At 43.5% G+C, this 24804-nt stretch overlaps 1 protein-coding gene across 3 annotated transcripts in view; it reads left to right on the top strand.

Moving 5' to 3' along the window:
- Positions 1 to 24804, top strand: part of Acoxl (acyl-CoA oxidase like) — a 317884-nt gene that overhangs the window by 104819 nt on the left and 188261 nt on the right. The gene's annotated exons all lie outside the window — the stretch shown is intronic.

The following is a 24804-nucleotide window of genomic DNA, read 5'->3' on the forward strand; positions in this document are numbered from 1 at the left end:
GGTGGCCTCTGTGCACCCTGATGGCTGACTCGGGAAAAACATTTCTCTAGGTGTTTTTTTCAATCAAAGAACCTTTTCAGTAACCTTTTCAGCTTAAGCTTTCTCCTTTCAAATGAATCTTCATTGATACAAATTGAAGCCTTTGGTGGGTGGGATCTTGTTCTCAAATCCCCTTTCCTACTGAATCAGTGCAGAGTAGGAGGGTTCTCTTTAAAGGTGCTAAGCCCTTATCTCAGCTGCTTGCTCTACACACACCTTCTCCACCGGGGTCTGACTTGCTCCCAACTTTCTCCACTAAACTCCACATTCACAGTTTTCTTCCCTTTCTCACTGTAAATACAATTAATACCAGCAAGAAGTAACCATGACATAATAGTAACTATGCCATAGGCAGTACATAAATAAATGCTTTGCCAGAATATGACATGAAGAGACTAGTTGGAGTCTGGTGTCTGGATAGGATCAAAGACACGGTGTCTGTCATTTGGGAGAAGACACACACACACACACACACACACACACATACACACACACACACACACACTTTCCTTGGAATTCTGTCTGGGTCCCTTGTTGGAAGATGCTGCTCACCTTAAGGGTAAGCCTACCCCCATCAGGGTAGCCTCTGGAAATGCCCTCACAGACGTGTCCAGTGCTGAGTCTCCTAGGTGGTTCTAAGTCCCATCAAGTTGACAGTCAAGATTAATTATCATAGTACTCAAGTCAAACTGGTCAAAATTTGACATAACTAAAAATTAAAATTTTAGAGCATCAGGCCTGTGTTCCAGAGCCTGCAGATCGCCTGGGAACTGCACAGAGCTCCCAATCCCGGCGGGAGCCAAGCACCCCAGACTCCAGGTCTTCTCTCCAACCAACGAGTCCAGGAAACGAGAGGAGGCTGGGAGTACAGGGAAGTAGCTGTCCCTCCGGCAGCATCAGGTAAACAGGCCAGCTTCCCGGCCTGTGTTCCAGAGCCTGCAGATTGCCTGGGAACTGCACAGAGCTCCCAATCCCGGCAGGAGCCAAGCACCCCAGACTCCAGATCTTCTCTCCCACCAACGAGACCAGGAAACTAGAGGAGCCAGGGAGACCAGGGGAGTAGCTGTTCCGGATCAGGTACAACAGGACCCAGCATAGGGTCCAGGGGACCAGGTAGGAGGCTAAGCGCCCCAGATTCCTGTTCTTCTTCTCCACCCACGGACCACCATTTGGACAAGGTATAGAAGAACCAACAGATTATTGGACTTGCTAGCACCCACCAAAAAGGGAACTCTGGTCCCCAGACCAGTAAGGGGCTCTTTCTGCACCCACTAGAAGAAGAGATGGGAAAGAGACAATACAAAAACACAGTCAGCAACAGAAAAACAAATATGACACCGCCAGATTCTAGAGACTCCACACCAGCAAGACCCCAACATTCCAATGGGAAGGAAGCAGAAGAGAACGACCTTAAAAGCACTTTCATGAAAATGATAGAGGCCCTAAAAGAGGATATTGGAAAATCCCTCAAAGAAATGGAAGAAAAAACAAACCAAAAAATGCAAGAAATGGAAGAAAACACAAACCAAAAAAGGCACGAAATGGAAGAAGAAATGAAGCAAAAAATGCAAGAAATGGAAGAAAAAACAAAGCAAAAAATGCAAGAATTAGAAGAAGAAACATACCAAAAAAGGCAGGAAATGGAAGAAGAAACAAAGCAAAAAATGCAAGAAATGGTAGAAAAAACAAAGCAAAAAATGAAAAAAATGGAAGAAGAAACAAACCAAAAAAGGCAGGAAATGGAAGAAGAAACAAAGCACAAAATCCAAGAAATGGAACATAAAGCAAACCAAAAAATGCAAGAAATGGAAGAAAGAACAAACCAAAAAGTTCATAAAAGGCAACAAACAGACGAACAGATAAACAGAAAATTGCAAGAAGCAATGCAAACGCTGCAAGGGTTGAAAACTGAAATAGAGACATTAAAAAAGCACAATCTGAAGAAAGGCAGAAAATAGAAAAGCTGGACAAACAGTCAGGCACTACCAATACAAGCATTACCAACAGAATAGAAGAGATGGAAGAGAGAATCTCAAGTGTTGAAGATACACTAGGAGAAATGGATTTATCAACCAAAGAAAACCTTAAATCCAACAAATCCTTAACACAAAACATCCAGGAATTATGGGACACCATGAAAAGACCAAACCTAAGAATAATAGGTATAGAAGGAGAAGAAATCCACCTCAAAGGGGCAGAAGGCATATTCAACAAAATCATAGAAGAAAACTTTCCCAATCTTAAGAAAGACATGCCAATGAAGGTACAAGAAGCCTACAGAACACCAAATAGAGTGGACCACAAAAAAAATCCCCTCGCCACATAATAATCAAGACCCCAAACATACAGAATAAAGAAAGAATATTAAGAACAGCTAAGGAAAAAGGTCAAGTAACATATAAAGGCAGACCTATCAGAATTACACCTGATTTCTCCATGGAAACTCTGAAAGCCAGAAGGTCCTGGATAGATATTCTACCTACACTAAGAGACCATGGGTGCCAGCCCAGACTACTATACCCGGCAAAGCTCTCAATCACTATAGACGGAGAAAACAAGACATTCCATGACAAAACTAGATTCAAGCAATATGTGTCCACTAACCCAGCCCTACAGAAAATTTTGGAAGGAAAACTCCAACCCAAGGAAGCTAACTACAACCAGAAAAACATAAGCATTAGAGAATCCCTCTCTACCAACAGCCAAAAGAACAAAGGGGTGAAATTCCACCCATAATTCCACCAACAACAACCATCGCAAATCAAAGGATGAGCAATCAATGGTCATTAATATCCCTCAATATTAACGGCCTTAACTCACCCATAAAAAGACACAGACTAGCAGAATGGATTCGAAGACAGAACCCTTCCTTCTGCTGCATACAAGAAACACACCTCACCCTCAAAGATAGACATTACCTGAGAGTTAAAGGTTGGGAAAAAATTTTTCAATCAAATGGACCCAAGAAACAAGCAGGGGTAGCAATCCTAATATCTAACAAACTAGACTTTAAAATAAAATCAATCAAAAGAGATAAAGGAGGTCATTACATACTCATCACAGGTGAAACCCACCAAGATGAAGTGTCTATCCTGAACATCTATGCCCCCAATACAAAGGCATCCACATTCGTTAAAGAAACATTATTAGAACTTAAATCTCATCTAAAGCCCCACACAGTTATAGTGGGAGATTTCAACACACCACTCTCACCACTAGACAAGAATACCAGACAGAAACTCAACAAAGAAGCAAAGGGTCTAATAGAAGTAATGACCCAACTGGGATTAACAGATATCTATAGAACATTTCATCCACATAAAAAAGAATATACCTTCTTCTCACCACCACATGGAACCTTCTCAAAAATCGACCACATACTTGGCAACATATCAAACCTCAGCAGCTACAAAAAAATTGGAATAACTCCATGCATCTTATCAGACCACCATGCCTTAAAATTAGAATTCAACAACAACACAAACTGCAGAAAACCTACAAACTCATGGAAATTGAATAATGCTCAACTGCACCATCCCTGGGTCAAAGAGGAAATAAAAAAAGAAATTAAAGACTTCCTCGAATTCAATGAGAATGAAGACACAACATACCCAAACCTATGGGACACTTTGAAAGCAGTGCTACGGGGAAGTTCATAGCACTAAGTGCTCACATGAAGAAACAGGAAAACAGTTATACCAGAGAATTAACATCACAGCTAAAAGCTCTAGAACACAAAGAAGCAAACTCCCCCAGGAGGAGTAGACGCCAGGAAATAATCAAATTGAGGGCTGAAATCAACAAAGTAGAAACCAGGAAAACAATACAAAGAATCAATGCAACGAAGAGTTGGTTCTTTGAGAAAATCAACCAGATAGACAAACCTTTGTCCAAACTTACCAAACAGCAGAGAGTGAACATGCAAATTAACAAAATCAGAAATGAAAAGGGGGACATAACAACAGACTCTGAGGAAATCCAGAGAATCATTAGGTCATACTTTGAAAACCTGTACTCCACAAAATTCGAAAATTTAAAGGAAATGGATGACTTCCTGGACAGCTATCATTTGCCAAAACTAAATCAAGAACAGATAAGCAATTTAAATAGACCTATAACCCCTATGGAAATATAAGCTGTCATCAAAAGTCTCCCAACCAAAAAAAGTCCAGGTCCAGATGGCCTCAGTGCAGAATTCTACCACAAATTCAAAGAACAGCTTATACCAATTCTTCTCAAAGTGTTCCACACAATAGAAGCAGAAGGGTCTTTGCCAAACTCTTTCTATGAGGCTTCAATAACCTTGATCCCCAAGCCACACAAAGATACAACCAAGAAAGAGAACTTCAGACCAATATCCCTCATGAACATTGATGCAAAAATACTCAATAAAATACTGGCAAATCGGATCCAAGAACACATCAAAACAATCATTCACCACGATCAAGTAGGTTTCATCCCAGGGATGCAGGGATGGTTCAACATACGAAAATCCATCAACGTAATCCACCATATAAACAAGCTGAAAAACAAAAATCACATGATCATCTCACTAGATGCTGAAAAAGCCTTTGACAAAATCCAACACCCCTTCATGATAAAGGTCTTGGAGAGATCTGGGATAACAGGGACATACTTAAACATAATAAAAGCCATATACAGTAAACCAACAGCCAACATCAAACTAAATGGACAGAAACTCAACGCAATTCCTCTAAAATCAGGAACAAAACAAGGCTGACCACTCTCTCCATACCTTTTCAACATGGTACTTGAAGTTCTAGCTATTGCCATACGACAACAAAGGGGGATCAAGGGGATACAAATTGGGAAGGAAGAGGTCAAACTTTCACTGTTTGCAGACGATATGATAGTTTACATCAATGACCCAAAGAACTCTACCAGGGAACTCTTACAGCTGATTAACACCTTCAGCAAAGTGGCAGGCTACAAGATCAACTCAAGAAAGTCAGTAGCCCTATTATATACAGATGATAAAAGGGCTGAAAGAGAAATGAGAGAAACATCACCCTTTACAATTGCCACAAACAACATAAAATACCTTGGGGTAACGCAAACCAAACAAGTGAAAGACCTGTATCGTAAGAACTTTGAATCTCTAAAGAAAGAAATTAAAGAAGCCCTCAGAAAATGGAAAGATCTCCCATGCTCTTGGATAGGTAGGATCAATGTAGTAAAAATGGCAATCCTGCCAAAAGCAATCTACAGATTCAATGCTATCCCCATTAAAATCCCAGCACAATTCTTCACAGACCTTGAAAGAACAATAATCAAGTTTGTATGGAAAAACAAAAGACCCAGGATAGCCAAAACAACCCTGTTCAACAAGGCAACGTCCGGAGGCATCACCATCCCTGACCTCAAGCTCTATTATAGAGCTATAGTCCTGAAAACAGCTTGGTATTGGCACAAAAATAGACAGGTAGACCAATGGAATCGAATTGAAAATCCGGGTATTAACCCACACACGTACGAACATCTGATCTTTGACAAAGAAGCTAAAAATATACAATGGAATAAAGAAAGCATCTTCAACAAATGGTGCTGGCATAATTGGAGACTGGCATGTAGAAGAATGCGGATCGATCCATGTTTATCGCCATGCACAAAACTTAAGTCCAAATGGATCAAAGACCTCAACATAAATCCAGCCACACTGAACCTCATAGAAGAGAAAGTGGGTGGTACCCTTGAACGAATTGGTACAGGAGACAGCTTCCTGAACATAACACCAGTAGCACAGACAGTGAGATCAACAATTAATAAATGGGACCTACTGAAACTGAGAAGCTTCTGTAAGGCAAAGGACACAGTCAGCAAGACAAAAAGGCAGCCCACAGAATGGGAAAAAATATTCACTAATCCCACATCTGACAGAGGGTTGATCTCCAAAATTTACAAAGAACTCAAGAAGCAAGTCTCCAAAACAGCAAAGGACCCAATTAAAAAGTGGGCTGCAGAACTAAATAGAGAGTTTTCAATAGAGGAGTCTAAAATGGCTGAGAGGCACTTGAGAAAGTGCTCAACATCCTTAGCCAACCGGGAAATGCAAATCAAAACAACTCTGAGATACTATCTCACTCCTGTCAGAATGGCTAAAATCAAAAACACCAATGACAATTTATGCTGGAGAGGATGTGGTGAAAGGGGGACACTCCTCCATTGCTGGTGGGAGTGCCAACTGGTTCAGCCACTTTGGAAAGCAGTATGGAGATTCCTCAGAAAAATGGGAATAAACCTACCACAAGACCCAGCAACTCCACTCTTAGGCATATACCCAAAAGATGCCCATTCATACAACAAAGATGTCTGTTCCACTATGTTCATAGCAGCTTTATTTGTAATAGCCAGAACTTGGAAGCAACCTAGATGTCCCTCACCCGAAGAGTGGATAGAGAAAATGTGGTACATCTACACAATGGAGTACTATTCAGCAGAAAAAATAATGGAATCATGAGATTCGCAGGCAAATGGATGACACTAGAAGAAACCATCCTGAGTGAGGTAACCCAGTCACAAAAAGAGAAACATGGCATGTACTCTCTCATATATGGATTTTAGACATAGATCTGGGGAGTGCCAGCCTACAATCCTATGGCCAGACAGTCTGGGAAACAGAAACTACATTTAGTGGCTGGTTAAGTACTGAGCTGAACTCAAGAAAGCCAGTATCAGAGAGGGAGGACTGATGATCAAAGGGATTAAGACTGGGCTGGTTTAACCCCCAGAAACAGCTGACCAGACAAAGGTTAACTCTTGAATCCCAGGCATCAGCCTGGGAATCCAGCATGGGACTGATCAAGACCCCCTGAATCTGGGTGTCAGTGAGGAGGCCTAGGTAATCTATTGAGCCTTGGGCAGCAGATCAGTACCCATCCCAAGTATACACACGGACTTTGGACTCCCATAGAACAATGTGAGGTGCACTCTCACCCTGAACTCTTGGGGAAGGGTCTAGGCCCTGCCCTATATGAAATGACAGACTATGGACACCCCCATGGAGGGCCTCACCCTCCCTGGGGGAACGAGGGGATAACGGGGGGGGGGATGGGGGGAGGGCATGGGAGGAGGGGAGGGAAAGGGAGGGGGACCTGGAACTGACTTGTGAAGCAACCTTTTTTCTTATCTAAATTAAAAAAAAAAGAATTAAAAAAAAAGAATGAGAAAAAAATTTAAAAAGAAAAAGTCAAAGAGAAAAGGGAGAAACCCTTGGCTTCCATCTTTACTGGAAAAAAATTAAAAATTTAAATTTTAAATTAAATCCCAATTTTCTCTCATGTAGAAATCAACTATGAAAATTAAGTACTAAACTCTTTTGTAAAGATGAAGATCTAAAATAACTTTATCAATCTTGTCCCTGTGGCCAGATGTCTGACAGAAACAATTTAAAAGAAGGAAAGATTTACTTTGGTTCATAGCTTCAGTCCATCACGGCCTAAGGGTGTGGTGGAGCCAAGTTCCATAGCTCGAGGCAGCTCAGGACAGAAAGAGTGTCCATACTCTCAGGGCAGAAAGAGTGTCTATACTCTCAGGGCAGAAAGAGTGTCTATACTCTCAGGCTTTTTCTTTCCCCTTTGGTTTCTTTTTGCTTCCTGCCTATGTAATGGTACCTTTCACAGCCTGATGAATGCCTAATGCTAGGTTAACTCCCTTTTGAAATCACCACAGACTCTCCCCAGAAGACATTTGCTTTATTAATCTCCTCAACCCAATCAGGTGGGCAACCAATATTAGCCCATTATGCCAGCAATCTTAAAAACAGAATCACAAAGAGCTTTATTTCAAGACTGACTGTAATGTTACAGGAATCAGTACAGCGATGGACTGATGAAAGGACAGACTTATAATATATATATATATATATATATATATATATATATATATATATATATGTGTGTGCGTGTGTGTGTGCGCGCGTGTGTGTATACATACATATATACACACACACGTATATATTCCTTACCACATATCATCCCTAAATGTAAAACCTGGAAAGAGAAGAATTTTTGTAACCCTGGGCAAGGCACAGATTTCTTCAGTCTTAAAAATATGCAGTATAAACGAAAAGGTTGGAAAGTAGATTTTATTAATTAAATACAAGTGCTGCCCGAAAAGGCAGGGCTAAAAGATGAAAAGACGATCCACAAATTGGGAGAAAAAATATTTGTGCAATGCACATCTGACAAGAGACCTGGATCAAGAACGTATAAAAACCATTATGACACCCCTTGACAAGAAAACAAAGGCGCCCAGCTTAGTTTATGAACAGAAATTTTTGAACCATGAAGAGATATTTGACACCATCAATTACTAAGGAAATGAAAGTATACTGAGTGTACTTTAGGATGACTTAAAGGAATCAGTATCCTCCAGCCCACACAAACCAGCTGATGAGATGTGGACCCTCCTTTTAGGGGAGAGGGCAAGATAGTGCAGCCACTTTGGGGAAAGATTTTGGTAATTTCTTGTAGTGTCACATACTTAACGATCCCACTTCTGGATATCTACACAAGGGAGATGAAATGGACCTGCGTGCAGATGTTTACTGCTCTTCTATGTAGACCAGCTTCAAACAGAAAACGGTCTGCAGCCTCCCGGGGAATGACGAGGCTAGCACAGCCATGTAATGGAATACATTTAGAAACAGAAGGCACTGTAATCAGTGATAGAATGTGGGCTCAAGGGTACACATACCTTGTGATTCCAGTTCTATGACCAGGAGTGTCTCCCAGGACGTTGAGGAGCTGGTGGAGTGACAGGTATCATGATGATCACACCGGCTTAAAGGAGTCTTACTGCAATGGGATTTTGGTCAATGAGTGTTAGTTAAAGAGCTGTGGCAGGGAATCTTTGTACTACTTTTTTTGGGGGAGGCTCTGTCTAGAAGGTGGTTACAGCTTTGTCTTCCAAGGCTCCTGCATGGGGGCCCAGGGGCTCCTTCATTTGGATCTGGGGTATGTGTTATGTGGCCCAGGGAGGCCTGGGGTTCACGTTTTTGCTCACCTTATCACTTTCCAGGACGCTGTTAGATGCACAAATGCACTCAGTTCTCTCCCTGCCTTTCTAAGACTTGCCACATAAACACAGGTGCAGCAGGTCTTTGTCAGCTGTGGACATTCCAGATGGAACAGAGCTTGAGTGAGTCCTTTTCACTGGGGCACTTCAGCCTGAGGTAATTGGATTTGACCTTGTCTCTCACCCAGAAGGCTGCTGCTAAGCAAGAGTCTTGGGGTCTCCTGAGCCCTCAGGGGGGTGCTGGGCTAATGTGCTGGGCTTGGCTTAACTTTCCTCCTTGGAACGGGTGCAGGTCCTCAGGTCACATTCCAGAAGGCACAGCTCATCTTATCCATCTGGAGAACTCACCCTTAGCTGACCTCTCCCTGGAGACCGAGGAATGGGGTGCAGCTGTTTGCAACTCTCACCAGGGGGAAAGCAGCTCCATGTTCTGCTCCGGTGAAAGTGGCAGGTGTCATTCCGGCTTCCACTTGGTTGACTGCTGGGCAGAGGGCAGATGGAGAAATGAGCCCCAAGAAGTCCACCAGCATGCTTAGCACCGCATTGAGCATGCTCGGGCTTCAAAAGAGGTTGCAGCTCTTCCAGGGCCAGCTCGGTATGCTGATGACAGCCCGACAGAGGAAACATGGGGTGAGGGTACAGCATGGAAAGGACCAGTGGCTGGGTAGTGGGGACTGGCTCATAGTCTGGTGTACTTCGTCCTTACCTGCAAGCCTGGGTCTGCTTATAGATTCTCCAAGCATTTTTTTCAAATGTTATTGCAAGGTGAGACCAGCGCCGCAATTTGAAGACTCTGTAAAGCTACCTGTAGAAAGTTTCACATTTACCTCCGTCTAGTCATTTGCATGCCTTGTTTTTTGCTGTATGAATCATACTTTGGTTTCTCATGTTCCTAAAAATCCTGAAAGTCATCTTTAAATCACTTGGAGGTTGACCTTTGGGGGTGCTGGGCACCTCTTAGGAGGGGGCGTATTCATACCTCCGCTGTAGACCCGGTGTGAAGCAGTGGTGCTGAGGCAGCTCTTTCTCTTCTTTCCTGAGGTGTCTTATCACATAGCCTTTCTTTCCTGTTGAGGTTGATAGAGCCCCAAATGCCATGCAGAGAAACCACTGTAGAAATCTACACCCCTGAACTTTCCTACAGCGGGTATGCCTGCTTCTGCCAGCACCTGCCTCTGATGTCCCAGCTCATCTCTGTCCCCTGTAGAGTCCGTGGTGGGGGTAGATGATGAGTGGGTACTTGAGGGTGTGGAAGGCCCCATCTGTGTATTCCAGCCCAGCATGTGCGCTTGGCCTCTTAGTGGTATATAGTGTGGTTATTTATTCATTTAGAGAGAGAGAGTGTGTGTGTGTGTATGTACAGGTGCATGCTTACATGTGTTTATGTGCATGCAGAGGTTAGAGATTGATGCTAGTTGTCTTCCTTTAATGCTCTTTGTCTTATTTTTTGAGACCAAGTCTCTCACTGAACCTCTAGCCCACTCACATAACAAGAATAACTGATGAGCAAGGCCTAGAGATCTTCCTGCCTTTTCCCTGACACTATGATTACAGGTATTTACTACCATGCCTGACTTTTTACATGGGTGATGGGATCCAAACTTGGGTCCTCATTCCTGCAAGGCAAGCATTTTACTGACTGAACTATCTCTCTAGCATTAGTATGATTATTTGTTTATGTCCCTTCTGACTGATTGCTTCTAAAAGCAGAGCGATTTTGACCCCAAGGGACGTTTTTGGCTAATTCAAGGTCAGAGAGGTTACTTCATATGTTAAATGGGCAGAGGCTAGGGATGTAGTTGCATTCTATAATACACAAATGTGGAACAGCCCCTAGAACAAAGAATTATCTGACCCAAAACATGAGTAGAGTTCAAGTGGAAACCCACTATAGAAGAGATCCTCAGGGGCCAGCACAGTGAACTTTCTTCAGGACTTGTACTCACTTAGCCTGTTATTCAGTGGCTCGTGAGCTGTGTTGGCTTTTGTATTATTAAAATATTCTCAAGTAGTTACTGAAATATTTTATTTTTTCAATTTGTGTTGTTTAAACATGAAGATTAAATTAGCTTTCAGTTAATTATGGCAATGAATGGGCTGGGATGGTTGTCTCTTCAACATGGTAGATAACTCTGAACCCGCCTATGACTGCCTGGCAGTGGTTCAGAAGCAGACGGCAGCAGCCTTATTGCCTCCCTGGTTTGGTTCTCAGTGGAGGCTCATGGGAAGGCACTATTGTGTTAGCTAGCTTTCTGGTCCATATAACAGAAGGCTCTACATAAGCTAACTAAAAGGAGGAATGGTTGTTTTTGCTCATGGTTTCAGCAGGTTTGGTCCATGAACATCCTCGTGCCCACTGTCAGGGAACAGGTGCTCCTCCTGTGATCCAGTTAGCTTTCTATTGCTGTGAAAAAGACCATGACCAGCAGCAACTTGGAGATGAAAGGGTTTCCTTCATCTTACAACTCACAGGTCACGCTTCGTCAATGAGGGGGGTGAGGGCCATGGAGAAGTGTTGTTTATTGCCTTGTTCTCCATGACTCCTGCTTTCTTCTATAATACAGAACTCCCTGCCCAGGGGTGGCACTGCCCACAATGGCCTGTGCTCTACCATATCAATCATCAGCCAAGAAAATGCTCTACAGGTCTACCCACAATTGAAGTTCTCTCTTTCCAGAATATCTTAGCTTGTCTCAAAATGACAAAAGAAATATAATCAGCATGCCTCCCTATTTGTATCATTGTAATGATTGGAGATTCCATCATAATTCCAAGCAAAAACTCATCTGATGTTCAAAATGAAACCCAAGTCAGTCACTTAAATGGCAGTTTTTAACATCAAGTATTCTAACTCAAAAAACCCACTGAGATTAATAACACACAGTGGTCTTGAATCTGAGCAGAGGTGTTTCAGGCAGTGGGTCTTTACTTTGCACGAGGTGTTCTGAACCAAGACCATGGCCCCGCAATGTAACATGGATGGGCTCTGCCAAGAAGGGCTCTGATTCACTTGGTGTTTGATTCTGAATTGGTGTTTGGTTGTTCAAACTGAAGAGATTTTTCACTGCTACCATATTTTTTGCAAACTACACCTTCAGTTATGTTGCCCACAGCTTCAGAAGCTGGTTTAAGTAACAAACAGTTGCTTAAATCCTGTCCCCTTCTGCTACAGTCCCCAAGGTAGTATAATCAATTATGTTTTGAAAGCAAGGACATCTATTCCCAGAGGCCAAAGAACCTGTCCAAGGCCACATGGGCACTTAATGAAAGTCACCATCTTCCAATAATGCTAGCAATCTCTACATACCTTGGAATAGTAATGACTGTAAGATCTGTTTGAGAAAATGTTCTCAGAAAAATCGAAGGGCTACTTCATAAGAGAAAATACAAGGATGTGTCTTTGTAAAGAAATAAAATGTACAGCTTAAGCTATGGTTAAAAGACTAGTACAAGGCCCATGAGGGGACATGGAATGGAATCTAGCTCTCACGCAGGGTTGCGATGGCTATGACTGTGTTGTGATTGTTATGCTGCTGAGAGGAGCTGCTGTGCGGGACTTCAGAGTCTCCTTTCACTGTTTCTTTCACAGTTGCTTTTTGTCAGGTAGTATGCACTTAAATGTGAGTGAAGAGAAACCCCAGCCACACTGCTGTAAGCAGTAACTGTATATTTTCTCACTTAATGATTCTTGAAGTGGAGCCGTTTCAGGGTGGTTATTTTGTGGCTCAGTGACATCCTCAAGGACCAGGGTTGCTTTGATCTTTCTTCTCTGCAGCCCTCAGCCTGTCAGTTTTGTCTTGACTGACTCCCTTGTGGTCACAAAATGGCTGCTGGGGTTCTTGCTGTCACATGCATATGTAATGGGATTTAGCAGCAGAGGACGGCCCATGCCTTCCTCTATGTTTCTTTTTAATAGACAGAAACCTTTCCCAGAAATCCTTCAAGAGACTTCCTCTCATTTCAGATTGGCCAGATGAACCCATGTGGTCATTCCTAAGGCTGGCGCTGGTGAGGAATCGGGATGCCTATGACTGGATTAGTAAAGCCAGAGGGTGGGTTGTGAAAACAAAATGACAGTTCTGTTACAAAGGAGGGAGGGAAGAGGGATGGGGCCAACAACTGGAAATACTGATACATATTTAAAACTATTTTTATTAAAGACAATCTCAAATGTGAGAGAAAACAACAGCAGATTTTCAATTTCTTTCCCCCCCAGTTTCTGCAGTTACCACACTTTTGACAGTGTTCATTCATCACCACTCTTCCTTTCATCTCCCAGACACACACTGATGCTTAATGAGCTACATATGCTGAAGACCTCCCTTATACCTGCGCCCGGATTCGAGGGAAAAAGCTTCTTTGCGGGCTAGAGCTTAGGAAGGACTAGCTGGCATCAGCTGCTTTTTGCTAGAGAAAAAGCAGCATTCTAACTAGCTGTAGTGTCTTTCTCCTGGGAGGCTGAGGTAGGAAGATCTTGCTTGAATTTGAGGCCTGCCTCAAACAAGTGACAAAACTTCTCAAGGGGAAAAAAACACTCAGAGGAGAGAGTTCTCTCTTCTTTTGTTCTGGCTGCTTCTGGTGTCCTGGGGAAGCAGCTGTCCTAGGAAGTCTGAGTTGGGGGATGAGGACTCCACCCTGCAGGAAGTTCGGGTTCAGCCTCAAGCGTGTAGTTTGCACTCTCCGTCTGATGAGGCCAATGCTTTCTAAGAGTGGGTTTGGGTTTGCTGACACCTGTTTCTGCATGTTAATAGATTTCTGGGGTAAGATAGAGCCAGTGATGTCATCTGCAGGTGTGTGAGCCTGTGGTGGCAGTCTGCTGTTTGGCATTTGTCTCAGGAGGCATTGTAGCCACATCTGTCCTCAGCTGCAGCAGGCTGCAGGGTGAGCTGTTTCCCTGCAGAGTGAAAGCCAGAGGCAGCAGTCACTGTGGCTGTACTTTCCCCAAAGCTTTGACTGATTTCACTTAGTTGTGGAACAAAATATAAATGTTGTTTCTTTAAAATGCCATGGTGGCGGCAGGGTGTATTTCCATATACCCTTTTCTGAGTGTCCTGAGGCCACCTGCCTCTCCCGGAAACAGGAAACTCGCCTTCTTATTTCCCTTCAGTTTTAAAGCACGTCTCTCTTTGAAGAGTTCACACACTCCCTGTAGGGTTGTGCCTTTGTTTATAGCATTAAAAAGAATTCTTCATTTCTCTACATGCGCTGTTCTTCTCTATAAAGGTCACACAGCGCAGAGCTCAGCATATATCAGCCTGGGCTGATTTTATCCATGTGTGCTTTGTAAAATGTTTGTATTTGCATAGGTCATTTAGATGCAGAAGTGCTTTGCATTACTATATTTGGTAATTGAGAGAGAGAGAGAGAGAGAGAGAGAGAGAGAGAGAGAGAGAGAGAGAGAGAGAGAGAGAGAGAGAGAGAGAGAGACTTGTGGCAGTCTGGCCAGTCTGGGTGGTTACTGTAGCAATTACACCAGTCCCTTAGTGTAGGTTTGTAGAGCACGTTTGTGCTGCAGTGAAGTGTCCTTTGTTTGCAGATGTGTGGTGTGAGAATCCATCTGACCTCAATACACTTTGTTTGACATGCACAGCTGGGGTGCTAGAGGACTGTCCCGACCATTAAAATGAATGCAAAAACAACACACACACAATCTATTTGTCAGGACACAATGAAAGGGAGACTTATATGGCCTGGATCACACCAGGAGGAAGAAGAGGAAAACCAACCTGGCATCCAGGGAGCAGGCAGAAAAGCACAGCTGTTGGTGACTACTAGAGCTCTCCCAGCAATGCAAACTGATGCTTGCCCTTTCCAAATTGTGGGACCTTCCCCAAGGATAAGGGGACATAAGGCTCACCTGGCATCTAGGGGAAGCTTCTAAGATTTCTGACCTGTGAAGACCTTTTATGCCTCCCTAGGTACTCCTGGGTTTCCCTTAGAGGCAGAAGAGGAGGCAATGATGAATCCCTGGGAAGTTGATTCCTCACCCTTCCCCAGCCACAGGGACGCTGCCCTGAGCCCAGCTCCAGTTCCCTCCTGCCTAAACCCTCTGTGTCTCCCATTGTTTCCCATTTGTGACCTTACAGTGTACTAGGAGGAACTGGAAACACTAAGTTGATGTTATAAAAGGGTCTACTGAAGTTGATTAGGAAATATTAAGATTCACAAAATAAAATTTTGCTAAAGGAGTACTCAAGGATCAGTAGCCTACTGGCCATATTTCTTTAGAAACTAGGGAAAGATTTGTTCCTCTAACATAATTAAAGTCTAGGTTGCTGGGAAAATGTTTCTGCTAATGTTTGGCCATTAATTGCCACCAACTAAAGTCCATTCCCATTACACAAATAAACACCTCTGGCCCACAGCTGGCCATTAGGCCCTTCCCCATACCAAAGAGCACAACTAAAATGTTATAACTGAGCACCTGCAGAAGCCTCAAACAACTTCTCCATAGGTTGGTTCCTTTTGGGATGCTAGCCAAAACTGGACATATCCTCTATTGTCTTGAAAGGATTTCTTCCTTTTTTTCCCCCTGAGTGCTTAAAGTGAGCTCTCAGTGGGATTGGGGGACATATTTCTCTGCTGCAATAGTATCAGCTTCACCTTTGTTCTCTGACTCTCCGTGTGTGTGTGTGTGTGTGTGTGTGTGTGTGTATGTGTGTGTGTGTGTGTGCACATTCACATGTACATACATGTGGTTACATCTGAGCATCCGTGCTGCATTCCTTCATACAGGCAGACCTTGAGAAAAGTCCCTGACAACCTCAGCTGTGTTTAGAAGCTGTGACATCTGTGTCTTATCTTAGTCACCGGGACCTTTTCTGAGTGGCAGCTCGGGGCCTCGTCTTGGCTCAGACGCGGCTCAGTGTTGCTCACTAGCCGTGGAGAAGAGCAGCAGTTTGCACTTCCCATGATGGATCTTGGTGAAAAAGGTGCCCAAGAACCTTCCATTCTGTCCAGAACTTTTCTTGGGTCTGCAGTGCAGAGGTCCGAGGCTCTAGTAATCCAGTGACAGTCTTAGGATCACTTCCAGGTGAATTTGTGCACATCAAGAACTTTACAGACAACCGGGGAAGAGCACCCAGGAAGTGGAAGCTGGCTTGGTTTTTTTCTTGAGCATTGAAGATGGCTGGTTAAAATGACCCCTTTATTAGCAAGCCTCTGCCCTTCCATGGAAGAGTCCTGCTGTCCCACAGTAAATCCTGAAAGAGATTCCAGCCCTATGAAGTCATTTGGTTTGTTTGTTCACTTATTTGTTTACTGGTTTGTTTAATGTGTATGAGTGTTTTGCCTGCAGTTATATGTGTGCACCTAGTGCATGCAATATGCACAAAAGACAGAAGAGGGCGTCAGATCCCCTAGGACTGGAGTTACAGATTATTGCCAGCCACTGTAAGTACTGGGAATTGAACCCTGGCCAGTGCTCTTACTGAGCCATCTCTCTGGCCCTGCACTTAGGGTTTTTGTCTGTTTGTTTGTTTTTCTAGACAGGGTTTCTCTGTATTGTTTTGGAGGTTGTCCTGGACCTCGATTTGTAGACCAGGCTGGCCTTGAACTCACAGAGATCTGCCCGCCTCTGCCTCCTGAGTGCTGGGATTAAAGGCGTGCGCCACCACCGCCCGGCTGCACTTTGTTTTTTAAAATATGGCTTTAGTTCAGCATTGACCTTTGCATACTGTTCAGTGCCTCCCAAATCAAATCAGGTACCAGACTCAGCAGAGACTTTCAGAAAACGACTTTTGATTGCTTGCAAAATTCACCAGAAATTTGATGGTATATTAACAAAACAAAAGCAAAACAAAAATACCTTGACCAAATGGTTTGGCAAGAATGACTTAAAAATGAACTTTCTGGAAAGACCCCCAAATTAACAGGGGATGTGTGCATCTTTTCCCTTTGGGGCAAAGGTTTAAGGTGCCAGTTTGGTTAGCTGAGTTCTTGCGGGAATGAAAGAGGTCCCCTCTGGCTGCTTTCATAGCTGCATGTGTTCCAAGCTGCCAACTCCTCCCCCATATATAGTCTGCTTCTTGACCTGGAACAGAGACTCGCAAAAACCCGACTCTGGCTACATTCGCAAATGGTAAACTTTTCAATTCACACTGAGTAGTTGATGGAAATTTCAAAACACTGTTGAATCCTATTCTTCTGAAGACAACACAAACTCCTTATCTTTCTGATGTCACTAATCCAGGGCTTGCACCGGATTGTCACTATGCAGTGTCTGAGCAGCCTGGAAGGATTTCCAGCTAGTGCACTTGAGCACATCTGGCTCTCTCAGCCATTCACCCATGGTCATTGCAGGAGAGAGATATGGAGGGAGAGAGAGAGAGAGAGAGAGAGAGAGAGAGAGAGAGAGAGAGAGAGAGAGAGAGAGTAAGAGAGAGAGACGTCTGAACCATTCTGTGTGACCCCCAGAGAAATGTTCGTGTCAAGAGACTCAGGGAGCTCTTGTGAATTTTGTGGTGACAGATGACCAAGGCATGGGCTTTACAGGAGGGATTTGTGCTCTCTCTCTCTCTCTCTCTCTCTCTCTCTCTCTCTCTCTCCCTCCATATCTCTCTCCTGCAATGACCATTCAGCATTGGAAGGACACTGAGTGTCAGAACATACCGCTCCTGACATAGTCCCTCCTGGCTCCCACAAGCTTCACATAGCCCAGAGGTCTCGGCCTGACACAGTGACCACTACATACAGTGCCTGCAGTGCACTTGGGTTTCCTCCATCACAGAACCCAGGGGGTACCCAGTGGGTAAAGAGGGGACAATGAGAGAAAGGAAGAGTAAGTGGGTTTGGTGCTCCTCTGCAGAGGGACTCTCCTCCCTGGCCACAGTAGTGGCTGTGTCCCTTTGTGTCCCTGCCCGCTTCAGTGTGTGGCATCAAACACACAGAGGCACAAGCTGACTGTGTAGGGAACTTCCTGAGGCTCTGCCTCATCGCCAGAACTCAGGCCCTGCAGGTAGCAGGTCTTCTCTTCATCTCAGACAAGCTGCCTGATCTCTCAGCATTACTGGCGTTGCTAGTGTCAGGGCAGGCTTCTGCTGGAGCCCATGTGTTCATGTCCCAGATGTTCCTAGAAGGATTCATAAATGATGTCCTTATTTATAGTTGATGTAATAAGTAAACACTGTTCCAGAGGGTTGTTGTTTTTCAACTACTAATAGTGGAAACATGTAAAAAATAACCCTTTGAAGTAACTACAAGGTTGCCATGTCTCATAAACATACAGAATTCCCTTTTCCTGTAGGCTCATGGACCACTTGGTCACCACAGAGAGCAGACATGATCAAGGTCCCCTCTCTTTCTGGAAGGTCATCCTCTATTGCACGCCCAATTGATGCTACATGTAGTTCTGATACAATATTGGAGGCCAGAAAGGTCCCACTGAGATGATCCTGGGTGGGTGAACTTTGATGTAAAACAAAACAGTTGAATTGTGAGGATCATCTGAACTTTCAGACCACCTTACTGTGAGGGTGGACATCGGCTTCCTTTAACATAGTTTGAACAGGACCTGCCCATACTGTCCATGCAGGGCACTGGTCTTCATAGCATCTGCATCCTTCCGCCAGGGTCTCTTATCCATGAGTAACAGCCAGAGCCGGGATCTGAGCCGGGGCTTGCACTCACGTCCCAGGACAGGCCTGTGACCCACAGCCACCGAACACTGGCCACTCAGCTGGGGCTGCTTCTCCTTCCCAGCGCAGAGACTGATGCATTCAGTTTAAAAGGATCTCTGATTTGGTAGGAAATCTAGTTTTCTTTTTAGACAGTGTCGAGTTTCACTTTTTCCTCTCATAACCCAGACTTTCTGACAACAGGGCCTCTGTTCGCCTCTCCTCACAGCCACACACAATTCCAAGCATTCATTTAGAGAGACAAGTAACTGAATAATTTGAGTAAGAAAATATCTTAAACAATTCCCAAAACATTGTTGATAAGTATTTAATATACTTTAAATAATTATGTGCATCTGTTCTCCCTCTTTCCTGTCTGGGCTTTTAAGGTCAGTACAGTGATAGGCATTTATTTCCTTTCAGAAAAACTCACCCACCCTCAACCCCGATTGTTGACTGTGGGCCAGGTGTGGGCGTCCATATCACTACAAAACCATCCGAGTATAGGGATATGGGGCATGAGATGGAAAGTGTTGTGGGTCAAGTTCTAGCACTTGAAACAAGTGTGGTATATTGTGTGTATGTGCATGAGTATGTGTGTATATGTGTGCATGTGTGATATATATGTGTATGTGATATGTGTATGCATGTATGTGTATGTGTGGTATATGTGCATGTGATATGTGTGTGTATGTGTGTGTGTGCATGTGCACGTGTGTGTGCATGCATGTGGTTGTCATTTGTTTTGTTGTTTGTCTCAGACTCCTGCTCTATAGCCAAGGCTGGCTTAGGATTCACTTGCAGCCCAGGCAGTCCTTGAACTCATAGCAGTCCACCTGCCTCAGCCTCCCAAAAGCTGAGATTAAAGCATGAGCCACCATGCCCTGTTAAGCAAATGATTTAGTTGTACTGAGATTTAGTTTCTTCTAGAAATTCAGCTTTACTAATCGTGGTGGTTTGGATGAGAATGGTCCCCATGGGGCTCCTATGTTTGAATGCTTGGTCCTCAGTTGGTGGAACTGTTTGGGAAGGATTAGGAGGTGTGGCCTTGTTGGAGGATGTGTGTTACTGGGGGCAGGCTTTGATGTTTCAAAAGCCATTCCCAGTTAGCTCTCTGCCTGGTGATTATGGACCAAGATCTCAGCTGCTGCTCCAACACCATGTCTGCCTGCTGCCATGCTCCCCATCATGATGTCATAGACTCTCGTTCTCTGGAACTGTGAGCCCCAAATTAAGTGCTTCCTTTTATAAGTTGCCTTCGTAATGGTGTTTCATCACAGCAGTAGAAAAATAGCAAAAACATGAGCACATCTATCTGTCAAAGGATTGCTTCGTGGGTTAATTTCTGTAACTCATGGAGTGGTCACATGGGCAGTCTGGACTCTTGTTCCATAATCTTTACTTCCTGTCTTTATCTAAAATATGGGTACACACAGCTGCCTTACACAAGAACCAAACTCTTCCCACACTCTCTTGTCCTAGTCTCCCCAAAATGTCAGTGGACCACAGAGTCATGGAGCCAAGATTCTCATGGTCCCCAGTAAGAGTCCCCCAATGTACTTGGCTGTGTTTATCTTGATAGTAGTGACAGAAGCTGTTCACAAAAACTTTAGCTTGTACGAGAGCCTTAGGCCCTCCTGCTTCCAAGTATCTAGCTTGGTGACTCTCTCAAATCTTGGCTATGTCAATAGGACAGCAGAGCAATGATCTCATTTGAACTTAAGTTCCTTTTGTGGTTTGCTTATGGGAAAGAAATTACATATTCAAATTGTAATGGAACTTGGAGGAAGTTTTTAGTATCTGGGGGGAAACCATGACAGAAGGTGCCATTTAAAACGTATGAATAATGTACAAGCAAAAAGGAATTCATAGTTACAGGAGCAAACCTGTCTATTGGAGAGAATTACCATGGGAACCAAAGATGCCAGCCCCATAGCTTTCCTTCAACAAATGAACTTAATGCTGTGACTAAATTTAGAATGCCTTTTTCATGAAGTGCTCCTGAACTGGGTCCTGTCTTCTATTTCAGAAGCCTTCTATTTTGTCATCAAAATGAACATCTGGGGACATTTTAATTGCTGTTTTGCATTGCACTCCATAGAATCTTCCAGCACCCCATGCCTTTGCCAGCCGGCTGCACACACTGCCTCATGGGTGTCTACACGTCTAGGATGAGATGTAGTGAGTGCTGGTGGCAGCAGCAGGCTTCTGACTCTGTGCGACTGAAAGGTCAAGTGTGCTCACAGGGAAGTAGCCTTCATGGCCTCAACTGTTTCTTTTTTAACCGTTCTACTGAGACGAAATCGCATACATGGAATGTACCTGTTTAGCATGTACAGTGGCTGTTGGTATCTCCACCAAGTTGTTCAAGCAACTTTTGTCAGTTCTCCACCCATGAGCCATCACTCCCAATCATCTCCTCTCAACTTAGGCAGGAATTAGTCTTTCTCTCTGTATAGGTTCACCTCTTGTGTTCTTCTCGTCTTGATAAAAACCACACAAGTGGTCTTTTGAACTGGTGCTATTCACCTAGGACACTGCTTTCCAGACGTGGTGCTGCATGTATGGGTTGCACCTTAATTCCTTTTCATGTTCCTGTGCATGGATGTGCCACATTTTATTGGCCCACTCATCAATTGATGGGCATTGGTTACTGCTACTTTGCTTCTCTGGTGGGCCATCATGTTCCTAGCATCAGACATGTTCAAGTTTTCACGTGGGTGTGCTTTTTTCCTTCCTTACAACAACGTTGCTAGGTTGTTTGGTAACTGTATGTTTGCATTTTGAGTTACTCCCAAGTTGTTTTTCAGTGTGGCTGCATCTTTATATTTTGTCAGTTCATAAAGATTCCAATTTCTCCACATCCCACCTCATTACTACCTAGGCGTATCTGATTAGGGTTTTATTTCCATTTCTCTGTGACCAGTTTTAGTAACATTTCTCATGTGTGCATTGGCCATTTGTATATCTCTTTTAAAGACCAACTCCTTAAACAGAACTCTGGGCTACTGACTCTTTCATTAGTGAGATGCCAGCATCCTGCCTGCATCTGCACACTGCTTCCTTTTCAGACATATGTGCTCTGAAATGTAGAATGGTTAATTTTTATGAGTTACTTTTTTCTTTTGGCACCATATCTAAGAGACCACTGCTTCTTCCCAAGGCCCGGCATGCTTTACTGTCTGTTTTCTTCCATGGGGCAATTTTAGCATCTGGGTTTAGGCAAGTGATTGATCCGTTTTGAGTTAACTCTTGTTGAAGGTGTGAGAAAACTATCAGATTTCATTCTTTTGCATGTGGATATTTACCAGGAACCAATGCATGGCTCTTGGACAACTGAATAGTCACATGAAAATGAATGAAACTAGATCTTCACCTCTCACTCTGGGCAAAATTCAAGACCAAATGGACCAAAGACTTTTAATATCAGAACTGGAACTACTGGAAGGGCGTATGAGGAAAACACACCATGGTATTAGTATATCTGTTCCCTAGCTTTGTCACTTTATTCTTTCAGTATTGGGTTGTTTTGACACCAGTTTTGAATGCTCAGTAGTTCCTAATGTACATAAGTGTAAAGACTGGCTTTGGTGGGGCTAGAGAGATGAGTAAGCAGTTAAGGCCGTTTGCTGCTCTTGTTGAGCATCTGAGTTCAGTTCCTAGCACCCGTGTCAGACAGCTCACAAATGCCTGTAACTCCAGCCCCAGTGGATCTGGCACCCTCTTCTGGCCTTCAAGGGCACTGCACTCAACGTGTCCACACACAGACACACAAATATATTTGTAAGTCTTTTTAAAAACAGTGACTTTGGGAGTCTCATATCTACTCAGCTGGCCTATGTCAATTCCAGTGCACCTTTTCCTGATCGCTGTAACTATGTAACAAGTGTCTGAATTGGGAAATGTGAGTTTGCAAGACCATTTTTCCCTTCAATATTGGTTGGGCTCTTCTGGGTCTCTTTTGTGAACGTTAGGAGTAATTAAGTTTGGAAAATATGGTGACTTAGACACAAGATGCCTTTTACATGGTTTCTCCAATTTGCAGTTGTTAGCTTTGAATCACATAATTGAAGCAATAATATATACAAACCCATAAAGAAAACGAATAAGCCTCAGTAAGTCCTACTGGTTACTCTATTTGGTCTTGTGGATCAATAATGCTTCCCCGGTATGTTTTCATTTACCAGTTGACCCATTCTGTTAGTTCTTTCTTAGCCTCTCATTTTCCTTTAGTGAGTGTGCTGACACTTCTTAGCCAGTACCACTGTGTTAGCGTTCTTGTCTGGTCTTGATTTTCTGACCCATTCAGCTTCTCATTTGAGCCCTTTTTCTGGTTGTCACCCTTGTTGGAAATGGAACATTGAATTCTTCCTGGCATTGTAATCATTTTGCTTGGTTTGGTTTCTGGTATAAAATTGTGAGGTCCTGCATATGTTATAATACCTTGTTTTATACTATTTCTGTGTTGCTTTGTTGAGTTTTGTGTATCTATTGAGGCAAATATAACTCTGGTTTTTATTGTCCCAGTCCTTTTGCTTGTCTGTCCTGTTTTATTTGCTTAGGTTTTGCTCCCAGTGTTATTTAAGGGGAACTCTGACCGCTGTAATAGAAATAGTGGTTTGACAGCAATTGTGGCCTGTGGTTCCTCTTTGGCCATGCCTACTTCCACTATAGGGCAGCGACATCAGAGGCTTGACACCCAAGCTTATATTTCCACCTGTTCCCCAAATGAACACACCCTATTACTCTAAATGTCAAATTAAATGTATAAACCACATCCCCAGTTCATCCCTCACAAGAAAAATCAGCAATAGCTTCATTTGTGGGGGTTCTTATTGCAAACAAATTTTTTAACTTGAAATCTTTATCTAGAGCAGGTTTTTTGGGGGCTTTTGTTTTTGCTTTTCACTGAATTTTTAGTGGAAAAATTAACACATCTATAGAGTTTAAAATTAAATTCTGGGTTTTCTGAAGACTTCAAATGCTACTGAATATTTCATAATAAATTAGACATCAGTTTTTTTAAATGTTTCTTTTTTCTTTTCAGTGTATGTTCATTGTTAATAGTGATTGGTTTCATAAGATAATTTCTCTACGTACATCTTAACTTTGACCATATTCTCCCCACATGCCTTTTCCTCTCACCCAGTTCCTTCTCCCCACAGTTTTCTCCAGGCTCCTTTATACTCTCTCTCTCTCTCTCTCTCTCTCTCTCTCTCTCTCTCTCTCTCTCTCTCTCTCTCTTCTCTCTCTCTCTCTCTCACACACACACACACACCCTAGGATCTACAAGGGAGAGGACACAGGACACATGTTATATGGCAGTCTAGCTTATTTCAGTTAACATGGTACCCTCTAGTTGTGTTCATCTTCTAGTGAACGGCACTCTTTCATTCTTCTTTATGGCTGAGTGAAGCTGTACTATGGGCATGTACCCCATTTTCTCTGTCGATTCATCTGCTGATGGACATCTACAGTGGTTCCATAAGTGAGGTAGTGTGGATAGTGCTGCAGTAAGCATGAATTTGCAAGCCTCTGTGATATGCTGACCTAGGGCACTGTTGGTTTATAGTGGGTGTGGTACTGCTGGGTCACATAATAATTTTACTGTTAAGGATTCTTGTTTCTGTAGTGGCTGTACCAATTCACATTCTTTTTTTTTTTTTTTTTTGGTTTTTCAAGACAGGGTTTCTTTGTATTGTTTTGGAGCCTGTTCTGGAACTTGCTTGGTAGACCAGGCTGGCCTTGAACTCACAGAGATCCGCCTGCCTCTGCCTCCCAAGTGCTGGGATTAAAGGCGTGTGTCACCAACGCCGGGCCACCAATTCACATTCTTACCAGCAGTGCTCAGGTGTTCCTTCTTCCCCAAATCCTTGCCAGTATTTATTGTTATTCATCCTCTCTAAAAGTGTGCATGAGTGCGTGCGTGCGTGCATGCGTGTGTGTACGTGCATGCGTGTGTGCGCGTGCATGTGTGTGCGTGTGTGTATGCGTGCATGCGTGTGCGCACGCGTGTGTGTCTGTGTGCACGCGCTTGCACGTGTGCGTGCGCTCCCGTGCACACTTATCTGTATGTGCATCACATGCAGGCAGTGCCCATGAAAGCCAGAAGAGG

This window comes from Mesocricetus auratus, unplaced genomic scaffold (genome assembly GCF_017639785.1).
Source record: "Mesocricetus auratus isolate SY011 unplaced genomic scaffold, BCM_Maur_2.0 Super-Scaffold_100004, whole genome shotgun sequence".
Classification (NCBI taxonomy): Eukaryota; Metazoa; Chordata; class Mammalia; order Rodentia; family Cricetidae; genus Mesocricetus; species Mesocricetus auratus.